Here is a 14,536-nt window from a genome sequence, read left to right as displayed (position 1 = left end):
AGAGTGGTATACACTTAATTTGTCATTTTTAGAAGCGCGCATTCCACCCGTGCATGCTTCCCCAGACTTGCTAAAGCCTGAAACTACCAATGTTCACTTAGATGGCTCCTTCTCAGCGAACATTTCCCTGATTGGTAGTTATTTAATTCTCTATTCCATCGGGTACATTTCCCTGTAGATTCGTACATTCTTTTCCATATCTCTACCTTCCTAATGAACTAATCATAGCATTCAGTTTGGCTGTTTGCATTATTACTATAGATGAGTTTTATTTCTATCTAGATATTTTAAAGAGATATTTATTTCCTTGTAATTTTTTTTTCCGGGTAAGGTTAGATATAATTCTTCTTGTTTGGATCTAACATCCATAAGAAAAGCATAAAAACCTGAAATCATTATCTAGGGTGAAACAGATCACCAGCCCAGGTTGGGTGCATGAGACAAGTGCTCGGGCCTGGTGCACTGGGAAGACCCAGAGGGATCGGGTGGAGAGGGAGGTGGGAGGGGGGACTGGGATGGGGGATACATGTAAATCCATGGCTAATTCATTTCAATGTATGACAAAAACCACTGCAATGATGTAAAGTAATTAGCCTCCAACTAATAAAAATAAATGGAAAAAAAAAAACCTGAAATCAATGGAAAACGAATGTTTTTAATTTTTTACTAATTGCTTTTTCAAGTATTTTTTTCTTTGAGTTTAAATACCTTGTAGCAATGAATGAATATTATCAAAAGAGAGCTATTATGACATTAGTTTCAAGGACAATGACTAGCACATATTAAGTTCTCAAAGAATAGTCCAATGTATGAACAAATGAATAAGAGAGAGAATGTTTGCTTGATATAGACTGCCAGAACATGTCATTTTGACCAAGGATCCTAGTCAATGATATTATTTTCCTAATATCATGGCTCCCTGCTTAAATCATCTGGATGAATGCCTCAATTTGTCAATGTATCTTGACTATATAGACATAGAACCTTAGAACATTTTCTTTTAATCTTGGGGGATCTAGGGCAAAATGTTGATGGGGTAAACAAACTTAAAGCACTAATCAAAGAAATGTATTATTCCAGAGAATAATCCTTTTCTGACTTTTGGTAAATATTTACTGCTGCTTCTTAAAGGTCACATTCAGAAAGACCCAAGGCAAGTGCTGAGAAATATTTATTGTCAGCCCATCTTATACATGCTTGGGTACCGCCCGGCACTGAGCAGCAATAACTGTCCTCATGAATCAGCTGGAGTAGATCATTTTTTAACTTATCATCTTTTTTTAAAAAGACATTTAAAAAATCTAAGATTTTGTGATTTTCTTAACTATCAACTATTACTTCTGTTAATTACTAATTGGCCAGTCTAAGAGGGGAGGTACAAACTCATATTCCACAATATGGCCAGGTAAGGTAGTGAAGTGGGCAGGGGTATGTCAGGCCCCAGGGAAAGCAGTAGCTGCCTCTAAGCTCTAATAGGTCACATGTAAAAATGCAGAACAAGTGTCTCCAGCTCATACAATTGCTTCAGAGAAGCTGAAGCTTTGAGTTTGTATGGAAACTCTCATCTACCAATCCTTAAACATGGAAAACCATTTCATGTGTTTTTAAACCCACTATGATCAAAGCAAATGAACTACAGGAAGATACATAATATAAATGAAGCTTAGCACTATATTAAATATCAAATACAATTCCAAAATATTTTATATTGCCTTTTTAACTTTTTGTAGAGTTAAAGTTATAAAAATATACTTTTAATGGATATATACATGTGCAATAAAACTCTAGAAAAAAGAGAATGATGAACACAAGTGATACAGTATGGCAATTATATTTGCTGGAGAAAGGAAAGGAATACATTATTAGATACATGTAATTAAAATCCTGTCTTATGGATTGAATGGAGGGTTCCTGAGTGCTATTACATTATTAAAAGTAAAATATGAATAAATGAACACGTGAACTTACTCATAAACTTATAAGGAAAATATATCATAAGACAAAGGTCAAATTATTTTCATATTTAATCTAATTAAAAAATGTATTAGACCACACTAAGTACATGTATTGTTGGATATACCAGTGAACCTAGTCCTAGAACTACCAATTTTCAACCTAAAAGAAAAACCAAGCTATCAAGATGATTATTATGTAGGTGAGAAGTTAATATGTAAGATCAACAGTGATTTAATAGAATGACTAAAGACAGGTCACAAAGTAATATCTGAATATTTGCCAAATTAACATATAGGCAGTCGGCTCTAGATAATGAATTAGAATAATCGTTAGCTATTTGGAAAGATGTATGTATGAGGTATAAGAACTGAGTTTAATGTATAGGTAGGTGGTTTATATGTAGGAACTTGACAAGATCAAACTATCCAGTTGAAAAATAAAGCCACCTGGATATTGAAATAGGTATATAGATAGCTATTAATTTAAACTTTCTCTTACTCCATTGCCATATGTATAATTTTTTTCTAAAAAAACTCCCTATACTTCAGAAAGCTGTCATGAATATAAGAACTAATTCCCAAAATAAGAGTTTTAACTTCATGGATACAGTCATTAAAGTAAATATAGGAAAAGTCACTGTCAATATTATTATATTAAAGTGATCAGTGAAATTCTTATTCGTCTCTTTCTTTTTTTTTTTTAACTCAGTGCCATTGGTGGCTCAGGTGGTAAAGAATCTACCTGCAACACAGGAGACCTGGGTTCGATCCCTGGGTTGGGAAGATTTCCTGGAGGAGGGCATGACAACCCTCTCCAGTATTCTTGCCTGGACAGAGGAGCCAGTCCATGGGGCCATGAGGAGTCAGACACGACTGACTAGGCACAGGTTTCAATATTTGCTAATATCACTCTGTTCTGCTCACTGTTCGACAGATTCAGGATACAGATTAACTGTTCCAGGTTGGATACAGAATGTACAGTATATCTCTAGTTATATTGAAAACTCATTCTAAAATGTCACTTATTACTCCTGCTTCTCTATTAAAATGATGAATTTGAACAGTAGGAGGCCAAAGTAAATTTATTAAAAAGTCTTTATAAGCCAATAATATCACATTTTAAAAATATGTTAGACTAAAATTAAAATATAATTTATTCTTTATTTGGGGTCTGTTATTGATTAATCTTGAATCTGACACATTGATTAGGATAATATAAGGTACTCAATAGACAGTAACCAAATAAATTAATGGCTTGGCTTTTTTCTTTTTCAGTTGATCCTCTAAACAACTTGATACAAACTACAATCTTTATGGATAAATATAAGCACATATGCTATTCTTATAGAATATGTATATATAAACCTATATGTTTATATAGAGTATTCTCTATAGCTTTTGATTTTTCACTTTCAATGAATATTAACATTATGATAGAACAGATACATTAGTAAGGAAAGAAAGATGAGAAAAATCAAAATAGAAATAATTCTACCCCTCATAACAGATAATATTTGCTTTTTTATATTCTATACCATGTGCAGATGCTTTGAAATCTTTTTCATTTGAAGGCAGTAATCTTAAGAGCATCTGCTTATCACCATTCTATAAAGCTCCAAAAGACACATTTTCACATGCAAGTAAATTACAGTATTAATTTCATACACTTTCAAAAACTTGATCTTCAAAAAAATCAAATGATAATGTACAGAGATTTTGACTTCTAAGGTTTCTGAAGAAAAATGGTAAAGTGAAAGCAGTGCACAAAAGATAATGCTTTATTTCCAGAATAACAAAGTTTTATGAGACATGTTCTTTATTATTTAATTCAGATATATTCTTGTCTAGTATTTATTAGAGTAAAGTGTCAGTAAAAAGTTATTTAAAACTTTGTGGTACTATTACTTTCTTATAATTTGCACATCCCCTAGTTTGAAAAGTTGAAAGTGATAGTTGCTCAGTTGAGTCCGACCAGGCCAGAATACTGGAGTGGGTGGCTGTTCCCTTCTCCAGGATATCTTTCCAACTCGAACCCAGGTCTGCCACATGGCAGGCAGATTCTTTACCAGCTGAGCTACCAGGGAAGCCCTCAGTTCAGTTCAGTCGCTCAGCCATGTCCGACTCTTTGAGACCCCATGACTGCAACACACCAGACCTCCCTGTCCATCACCAACTCCTGGAGCCTACTCAAACTCATGTCCATTAAGTCAGTGATGCCATCCAACCATCTCATACTCTGTTGTCCCCTTCTCTTCCCACCTTCAATCTTTCCCAGCATCAGGGTCTTTTCAAATGAGTCAGTTCTTCGCATCAGGTGGCCAAAGTATTGGAGCTTTAGCTTCAGCATCAGTGAATATTCAGGACTGATTTCCTTTAGTATGGACTAGTTGGATCTCCATGGTGTCCAAGGGACTCTCAAAAGTCTTCTCCAACACCACAGTTCAAAATCATCATTTCTTCAGCGCTCAGCTTTCCTTATAGTCCAACTCTCACATCCATACATGACTACTGGAAACCCCATAGCTTTGACTAGATGGACCTTTGTCAGCAAATAATATCTCTGCTTTTAAACATGCTGTCCCTATCCCCTAGATAAATGAATTTAAATCTTTCTTTTTTTGTCCTGAGAACTTTGCAATAATTATTTCCATAAAAACAACTGAAGATGCTCTGTGTTGTTTTAGATATGGTGATAGGAACCAATGAGCATAACTTCTACACAATTAAACAATTAAAGCTCAGAATTAACCTCTCTAGGTTTGCATCCTGACTTTGCCATTTATTAGTTGTGTGACCTTGGAATAATCCCTGAACTACTCTGAGACTCCATTTAAGTATTGGATATGGATTTGGATGGAAATAGAAATTATGTCATAGAGCTGTCATATAGATTTAGTAAAATAATTCTTGTATAGGTCTTTAGGTACCTAATATTTAGAAATATATTGATACTTTTAAAATACTTCTGTTATTTGATAAGCTCACTGTTAAATTTTTATATATCAGTCACTGTATATCGATGAATCAACTTAAATCTTAAGGGCTGGACATTTGAAGGGTCTATATCAGCCCTTTTAAATCACAGTATAAATCTTTGGAAATCAGGGTTTACAAGACCAGTTCAGACAAAACTTAGCTACAATACAGCTGAAGTAGGTGCCACTCTAATAAAGGTAATTTTTCATTTTGCCAGAAGCTCTCTTCTCTAAGTTTATCTTCCTCTCCTCTATTTTTAGGTTGAATGGTGCAAAGACTAGCTAGAAATCTTCCAGTTGTTTAAAGGAACTACTCTTGTGCAACAGAAATTTATTTCTACATCATATTTATTTAGACTGAGGTACCAGTTTTAATTCTTCAGTGTTGGACATGCACAAGCTTTGTTTTTTATGCCAGCTGATCCAACCTGCTTGCATTTCTTTTGTTTTTTACCTTTGTGGCTTTTAGAAGTGTTTAGGCATTTAAGTTCCTAGAAATACAGCTTACAGGAACAAACCTAAACATTAAGGGGGAGACTTTAGGTAACTCATTAAAATACCAATCTATCAATATCAAGTTAAAGCCCCCCATAATATAAGTGAAGTTGTAAAAGTGATCTCTTCTCTCATTTTGCATAATCCTCTGTTTTAAAATGGCCTATAAACAATTTCAAAACTCCCAGGAGTGCTCTAAATATTGTAAAGTGGTTGCTTTATACCAGTTTATCTGATGCCTCACTCAATGAGGCTTTCAGTTTCAACTCCATCAAGTCACAAAAATAATTACTGTGTCAAAAACAAGCTACAAAATATAAATAAGTTTTCTTTCCTTCAAAATCTGTTTTCTCTTAAATTACAAACTTGGTAAACATGATTTTACTCACTTTCTGGTTATGTTTGTCACATTTATATTGTGTTTCATGGTTTATAGGCATTTCTAAATTATCCATAAAGTGCTGTTATCATTGTCTACCTCAGAGATGTACCCAGCAAGCAAATCTTTCTGTCTAATACTCATTTTTACCTTGGCTGGAAGGTTCTAATAATGCTTGTAGGCCTCCTCTCTCAGTGAATAGGGTCTTCCAATTTACAATCATCTCTGACTCTCCAGATCTTAATCTCAGAACTGTACTACAAATTAGTATGCATCAGTTTTCATCTGTTAAAGGCCAGGAAACTGCAATGCAGAGTGATTTGCTTAAGATTTTGAAGCCAATAAAGAATAAAAGTTGGAGAGGAACCTAGGTTTTCCAGACCTTGATAGAGACATCTATGCTGCCTAGCTACAAAAGACTGTTGATTTCATTGATATTAAAAGTGGTTCTGTGACTGTAGACTGTCTCTGTCAAATTTTATTATGATTTTTGTTTTTTTCTATTTGTAAAATAAAAATCAAAGTAGCAGAGTATGGTCGATGGAGCAGTACACTGAAGTTAGATTTGGGTTCAAATCCTGGATAGCTGCTTGCCAACACTGTGACCTTGCAAATGATATAATTATCCTGAATTTACTTATTTGCCAATGAGAAGATTAAATGACATAACTAAAGGACTTAGATAAGACAATTATTGGCACTGGACCCCAAAGTAATAGCCCTTATTCTGTAAAATAATAAATAAAAATATGGGGAAAGGGGATTAGCTATCAGACAGTATCCTGGCCTGGTTCTTCATGTCACTAACTGCTGTGTGACCTTGAACAAATCTTACTGTCTGGATATTGTTTTCCTCATTGGTTAAACAGATATAAAACCATATTACAGAATCCATATAAAGATAAATGATTCATGGAAAGGTCCTTTCAGCAGAAAGCCTGGAGGTCATGGAGATAACTTTTGAATTCCTGAACCAAGAAATTAAAGGTATAAAAAAGTCTAAGAGTAGGTGATAAGTGAAAGTGTAGCAAGGCCTAGAGACTGGGCAAAGATAAAGGAAGCCTAGGGCTAGTCTTCCATCTTAGAAGATGTAATGAAAAGAAAGACCCTAGGGTTTGAAAGCTTGGGCCATAATTTCTCCTCTACCACTAATTCGTATGGAGCCCTAAAATTGTCATGTAACTTCTCTAATCTTCAAAGCCCTATCCACTTAATGAAGACGTTGAGCTGGATGGCGTGGAACTGTGGTCACCTCCAGCACTCTGGTTCTATGTGTCCATACATCAGTTGACTGCGTCATAAAATATATTCCCCTAGATACTCAATGTTTTTAATATTCTACTTTTAGGGTTTTAGGGTAAGGGATGTTTTAGGGTAAGGGAATGAAATATTCTCATATGGAATTCTGTATATGTCATCTACCTCCTAAAAGTTTACAAAAGAAGAATTTCTTGGAATATTAAACATCTAGAAAATACAGCACAGAAGAAAAGCTACTAACCCCTCAATCCCCAAATTTAGTAGCCTCCATGGAACGTGTATAATCACTTTTATAAGTGTTGCACTGGACAATATAAGAGCTTTGGAAAATAGTCAAATGTAAGAGATTTTTATCATTATCATCTTTGTTACCAACATCACTCCCACCACCACAACCATCATTGTCAACAATATCAACATTCATACTGTCCTGCATTTGTGAACACCACTTCTATCTATATACTGCAAAATGTATTGCTGTTCTTGTTGTTTAGTGGCTAAGTCATGTCCGATTATTTTGTGATTCCGTGGACTGTAGCCTGCCAGGCTCCCCTGTCCCATGGGACTTCCCAAGCAAGAATATTGGAGAAGGTTACCATTTTCCTTCTCCAGGAACTCTTCCCAACCCAGGGATTGAACTCATGTCTCCTACATTGGCAGGCAGATTCTTTACTATTGAGCCACAAGGGAAGCCCTCAAAATGGATTGTGACATGTAAACTTTTGGGCACTCACAGGCTAAAATAGCATTTGGAAAATATGTCCCTTACATCCCAGAAAGCTGAATGTTGATTTTGGACTTCAATATTCACTTGGTTCAAGCGTAGAATTCAAATATTCTTAGGTAATGACAATGGCACTCATCTCACACACTAGTAAAGTAATGCTCAAAATCCTCCAAGCCAGGCTTCAACAATACATGAACTGTTACTTCAGATGTTCAACCTGGTCCTAGAAAAGGCAGAGGAACCAGAGATCAAATTGCCAGTCATTATTTGACCTGCAGTATATCTGAATCTGCAGGGCAATAGGCCTTGTTGTTAGCCATTCACTTCAGTGACTTAATAGCCTGCAGCTTTCAAGGCCCTGTAACTTATACACTGGGAAGTGCCATAGAGCCAGGGAAATTCACGTTCAACTTGAATGATACTTTTAGCGTCAGCTGGGTAGCCTTGCATGTGATCTATAGTTAGTAAAACATGGAGGGTTCAGGCCAAGTACATATGCTCATTATTTCTGCTGTTGTGGAGCAGTGACTGTGACGCCCTTTGAAAGAACAAAAGCAGTGAGTTCTGTCTGAGAGCTACTTGACCTTTTCAACTCTACTTGACCTCCACTCTGTTCACAGTCCTAAGTGGGAAAAGTGTGCCTGAAAGTGCTATTGTCTACAGCAGCATTTTATTTGGAGATCACTGACCAGTCACATTTCCACCCAAAAGGGTGACCTCTGCTTTATGTGAGAAGACTGTCAGTAGGGCACAGGGCAACATTGCCACATCGGTTCCCATCTGTATTCTAGACAAGTTGGCAAGTGTATGAAATTAGCTAATGCAATCAGCGATTGGGGCTTGAGTTTCAAATAGCCCTAGAAACTAGTTCTAAAGTAGGCTTTCAGCACTGGGGGAAAAAAATTAAAGCTTTTGCTTCATAGCTATGGGAATACAATTTAGTCTTGAACAGATCTTGAATAGATTCATTTCTGGATCTTCAAATCTCCTCAGTCTTCACCATTGAATATTTTCATCAAATATAAACAACTAGTTTTCACTTTCAAACTTCAACATCTCTAGGATCTTACACAATGAGAACTATATGCCCAGCTATTAAGCACTCATCATTTAAGGTACATGGAATTTTATGGGGACAAAAATCATAGCTTAGGAGGTAGTACTAGAACAGATGTTTCTAATTTCTTTACTTTGCAGAACTAAACCTACATGCACATAAAAAATGAGAAACTGAACTCACTATTCTTGCACTTGTCATTTTCTTTTTTAAATTAAACAGACTTTTCTGCTTCTAGTTTACACCCACATTCTACCCCATCTATTCTTTTTTTTTTTTTTTTTTTTTTGAGGATATTGCAAGAATTATTTTCACACATGAATTATCGTACAGTATTACAAAGAGTTATGTGCAAAACTCCATTAAAAATCATTTACAAAAGGAAATACAACACAGTATGTGTTGAGGGTTCCAGATGTATAGCAAAAGCTTGAAAAGGTACAAAGTAGAAAGCCAAACAAATCAGATGACTGGGCATCTTTACACAGTACAATAACATACTTCTGTAACTACCTGTGTGACACGGATACAAGAATTCATTCTCTGTGCAACCCCCCGACCCCCACCCAAACAGGTTTCATAAAACAGAAATTGAACTTCACCACACATTCCTACAACACAGACAGGCTTTTTTGGTGCATCGGCAAACTCCTTTCCAAACAGTATTTATTTAACTCGATGAAACTCACATTATGTGGTTTCTGCCCCAAAGAATTTGATGCTGTTAGTTTTGATTTATGTGGAAAAGGGGGAAAAAAAACCTGTTGCTCTAATTTTTTTTTCCTCGTGGGGTTTTCAAAATTGCTTCCAAAAGCAAATAACATGGGACAGATTTTGCAAACCTCACTGCATATTTACAGTATTTTCAGCATAGGTGGTTCCTTCTATCTCCTTTTCCCACTTCCTTTAAGGAGCCTGAACCAGCAGGCTCCACTCTTTAGTCTCCTATGAAGAGTCTGTATTTCCCTCTCAGTCTCTCTCTACATTCATTTCTCTCCTGATTCTCAGCATCACTTGGTGAAAACACAAAACAACATGATAGCTCTGAGCGTGAACAAGGTAACGACAGTACATCGGATTCCCAAAGGCATTCTGTGGCCAGTGTCAGAAATACATCGCTGTAAGAAACCCAGTAGTCTCTCCCCACAAAGTGGCCGAAACATCCAGTTACGGAAGAGAGACCTTTAAAATGCAATACTCTCAAATCCAGCAAGAGATTTCTTTTTTGCATCATTCAATGTTAAAATCACATGCATAATTATAGAATATCTTAAAAGTTACAAAAATATTTTAAAAACCAATCCTGACAGTTTACCTGCAACTGCTATAAAATCTTCTATGAAATATATAAAAACACAAAGGCTCTTTGTAAAAAAAAAAAAAGGGGGAAGGAAGGAAGGGTGGATGAAGGCATCCACAGAACTGAGAGGTCCTTGATGCACTGCATCGGACAGTCTTGTCAAACGCCTGCTGTTGAACTCGAGAGAAGAGCTGGTACTTAAATGTTTATTCAGTACATATGCACACACGTGAGCCAACCCAATACCTGGCTGAGGGGTAGGCAGCAAGCCATGTGGGGACACTTGAACCACTGGATGCAACTTTCCACCTCTGAAGGACAGGTCCTCCTCTTTGCCGAACCTCAGCGAGCTCGCTGGGGAGTCGTGGTTAAAGATGCCCTTGGCCAAGCGGGCCTGTGGATGGCTCGGTCACGGGTCCTCAAGGAGATGACTGCACAAGACCGTGGACGCCAGAGGCCGGGTTGCTAAGTCTCCCCCTTTGGATGCACCACTGGGAAGCCTCTGCGAGTCCCCTAGGAGGCGCTGAGGTCTTCCTCCCCGTTCTGGAAGATGATGCCATAAGGATCCTTCTTGATGCGCTTGTAGACGAAGTGGAAGACGTGGGGCTGTGGCCGGCTGTGCAGCTCGGCCTTGATCTTCTGCGGGTACGTGTCCTCTGCGAGCTGCTGCCACGTTTCATCCACAAAGAGGAAGAGGCTGTACTCCTGGGGGTCGGCCACCTTGAACTTCTCGGCGCAAAGCTGACACACGTCTTCAGTGGTGACGTACGGCCTCACGAGGAGGGTCTTTCCCGTGCAGCCACTGTTGACCTCCTGGAATGCAACCCGGAGGTAATTCTGAAAGTCGTCCACCGAGGGGACGGTCCGGTTGGTGGTCCTGCGCTTGTGCCACTGCCTCAGGGTGTCCCTGGCCTCGGAGCTGAGCAGCCGCGCCGCCTGCTCTTCCTGGAAGTTCTTTATCAGGGAGAGGGCCCCGTAGGCGCTCGTCAGGTAATAGCCTCCTTCTCCATGTAGCAGGGATGGATCCAGAAGCTCCATCATGTACTCGACCTCCGTGTCTAGCTCCAGCATGTCACACTGCGCTATGACATAGGTCAGGACCGGCAAAAAGTCATCTGCTCCGTACATCCTCCCTGAGTTGTTCTCCATGACGGTATAGATGAGCTTGCAGACTCTCAGCAGCAGCATGACCTTCTTTTCTGGCGAATACATCTTCTGCATGGTCATGAACTTGACCTTGATTTTCTCCACGTCTACAAAGTCAGGGGTGGGGGCGAAGACGCCCAGCTCCTGTGGATTCCTCTGCCGCACAAGCTGCAGGTTCTCCTTGAGTTGTTTCCATGAGCCATCGGCCACGTGGAAGTGCTTCAGCATGGCCTCGACGTGGCCTTTCAGGGGCTTCAGGATGCACTTGTGCATGGCTTTCTCCAGCACCACATCTATCTGGTCTTCGGGGATCAGCGATTCGATGGGGGGGTCCAGCTCGGAGCTCTGGGACAGGTAGTTCTTCACCTGGGTCATGAACTGCCGGATGGTCTGCAGGAGGTCGGTGCTGGACACGTGGCACTCCTTGTTCTCCTGCAGGAAGCTCACGTAGTCCTGCACCAGGCAGCCGAAGTAGGTGCGCTTGTCGCGGGCCAGCTCGGCGATCCGGCGCACCATGCGCTTCTCCGGGGTCAGGAACGAGCTGAAGACGCCGCTCATCTTGCGGAGCTGGGACTTGACGAGCTTGGGCAGCACGAAGGAGCTGTTCCGCTTCTTCTTGGACTTGATGGGGGGGGCCATGGTCTCCTGATCGCTCTCGCCGTCGTAGTCCTCCAGGCTGCTGTTGGTGTCCGCCTCGTAGCCAAAGAGGGGCATGCTGCGGTCCAGGTCCAGCGAGTCGGAGGAGGAAGTGGAAAGGCTCATGTCACTCAGCCGCTGGCGGCCCGCGCGCCACGGGGGCCGGGATGCCGAGGCCGAGGCGGCGGCGCGCCGGGCCCTTGCGCAATCCCCCGAGGCCAGGACCGCCTCCGCCTCCGTCTCCGCCGGGGCAGGCGCCCCCCCCCGCGCCGCTCGCCGGGCCCGCCGCGCCTATTCTTTTACCCTATTTCGTATATGTGGATAGCATTCCCATCTTTCACAACTAAAGACTACTCCTTCCTCTCTTGGAAATCCCTTTACCTCTAGACTGGCTCCTGATCATGATGCCTTGAAATCTCCTGTGGAATAAAGGGAATAGGTAAAAAGAAAAATGAGTAAACATTTTTCCCAAGCCCAGTCATACTGCCCATTTGCAGTCTCCATAGTGAAAGTCACTGTCGTGTCCGACTCTTTGTGACCCCATGGACTCTATAGTCCATGGAATTCTCCAGGCCAGAATACTGGAGTGAGTAGCCATTCCCTTCTCCAGGGGACCTTCCTGACCCAGGAGTCGAACAGGGATCTCCCACGTTGCAGGCAGATTCTTTACCAGCTGAACCACCAGGGAAGCCCTCAGTCTCCATAAAAGCATTGCAAAATGTGTAATGCTGTCTCTGTCTAATTGTTTTTTTCTCTTTCCAGAGGTAACCTTATTGAGAGCAAAATTTTTTCTCCTAAGATTTTAGCCCATTTTGAAAACTTGTTTTTTTGCATGTTCTGTAAGAGCTTGAGCATGAAGGAAAGGCTTAATAACCATAAAATAAAAATAGCAGGTTCCTACAAAAGAAGTGTAACCTTGCCGCATTTTTTCTTGCTTTAACTGAAAGCAAGGTTGTGCCCTCTGTTAGCTGAAAATCCACCAGGATCCCTTAGTCTTTTATTATCTTCTACCTAGAGGGGGAGATTATTTTTTTCCACATCTCTGATGACATTTTCAAAATAATCCTTGTTCTATAATAACCTCTTTGGGGAGAAGGAAAGAATGCAATTTATGACATCCCCCTGATTATCATGTGGCAAATTTGCCCTTCAGATTCAACAGTGACATTGTTTTTAAGCCAAAACCTAGAGCTAGATCTTTTAAAGCAAGGATTGCTTGCCCTGGTTTCTCCCTCACATGGAAAATCATGCCTAGCTTTGCTTAGTTGATGGTTTCTAAATAACAGAATGAAGAGAGATTTCTCTTCTTTTTCCTTTATAGCTGGATCTGCCATACTTACAAAATGCTGATAGATTCTGTATTCACATATGTACCAAACTTCTTTGTTTCAGCATCAAGTTATTTAAAAATAAAAATGATAAACAAATAAATACATATCCTAACTTTCAAATGTATAAGGAGAAAGTTTTTTAAGATGGATAAGGATACATTCAAATATCCACTAGTATTTGAGCATAATTTGGAGCTCAAGGAAGGGGATGCCAAATGCTACCAGCTATACATTTATTTACATAGTTGAGAAGTGTAACCGTGGATGTTTAATCTGAGATAAATTCTCTGAACATGAGGCTCTCTGGTGTTGACTCCACCTGTAAGGGAAAACTATATCTTTCTTCCCTTTTCTCAAGACTTCTGAGACCAGATGAGTGGGGATTTTCCTATATCAAGCAATTCTTTAGTTCTCAGCAGACAACAACTGGGTGTCCTACAAAGTTAATTCTGATACTGTCTACCTGCAGATAGCATCAAATCCCTCAGATTAAGGGCTCAGTCCTGCAAGAGTGCCCCCACTGCAGATGTCAATTTCAAATTCAGGTTGTCATGGATACTGCAGACCAAACAGCTATAAATTCAAGTTTGCACAATCCCCTCCTCAGGTTTAATAATGTACTAGAATGGCTCACAGAACTCAGGGAAACGTTTACTTACATGACCTGATTTATTATAAAAGTGAACTACCTGGAAGCAGTCAGATGGAAGATGTGCATAGGGCAAAGCATGCAGGGGTGGTAGGTGTGAAGTTTCCTTGCTGTGTCTGGGTATGAAGTGGAAAATGGTAATCACTCAGTCCTGTCCAGACTGTAGCCTTCCAGGCTCCTCTGTCCATAGAATTCTACAAGCAAAGATACTGGAGTGGGTAGCCATTCCCTGCTCTAGGGGATCTTCCCGACCCAGGGGTCAAGCCCAGGTCTCCTGCATTGCAGGCAGGTTCTTTACTGTCTGGACCACCCAGGATGCCTGCAAGTACATCCGTCCAAAACCTCCATATATTCCCTAAGCCAGAAACTCATCAAATCTACTTGCTTTAGAGTTTTTCTAGAGCTCAATCTTCAGCCTTCTCTGCCCTCCTATTTTCCTTGAGACAGTGGGTGGGACTGAGAACCGCCCCCAGTCACTTGGTCTTTCCAGTGACCAGCCCCATCCTGGGGCTATCCAGGGACCCCAACCAGTCACCTCATTAGCATGCGCTCCAAAGCTCTTAAGAATTACAGGAGACACTCTTATCACTAAGGAAGTTTCGAAGGTTTCAGATGCTCTGTCCTAG

At 40.0% G+C, this 14,536-nt stretch overlaps 1 protein-coding gene and 1 pseudogene across 11 annotated transcripts in view; one reads left to right on the top strand and one right to left on the bottom strand.

Moving 5' to 3' along the window:
- NLGN1 (neuroligin 1) overlaps positions 1–14,536 on the top strand; it is a 908,992-nt gene that overhangs the window by 722,379 nt on the left and 172,077 nt on the right. The gene's annotated exons all lie outside the window — the stretch shown is intronic.
- Positions 9,113–14,241, bottom strand: LOC139029655 (ras and Rab interactor 2 pseudogene; annotated as a pseudogene).

This window comes from Odocoileus virginianus, chromosome 4 (genome assembly GCF_023699985.2).
Source record: "Odocoileus virginianus isolate 20LAN1187 ecotype Illinois chromosome 4, Ovbor_1.2, whole genome shotgun sequence".
Lineage (NCBI taxonomy): Eukaryota > Metazoa > Chordata > Mammalia > Artiodactyla > Cervidae > Odocoileus > Odocoileus virginianus.
The sequence above is the reverse complement of the archived record's forward strand: the minus strand, read 5'-3'. Positions and strand labels throughout refer to the sequence as shown.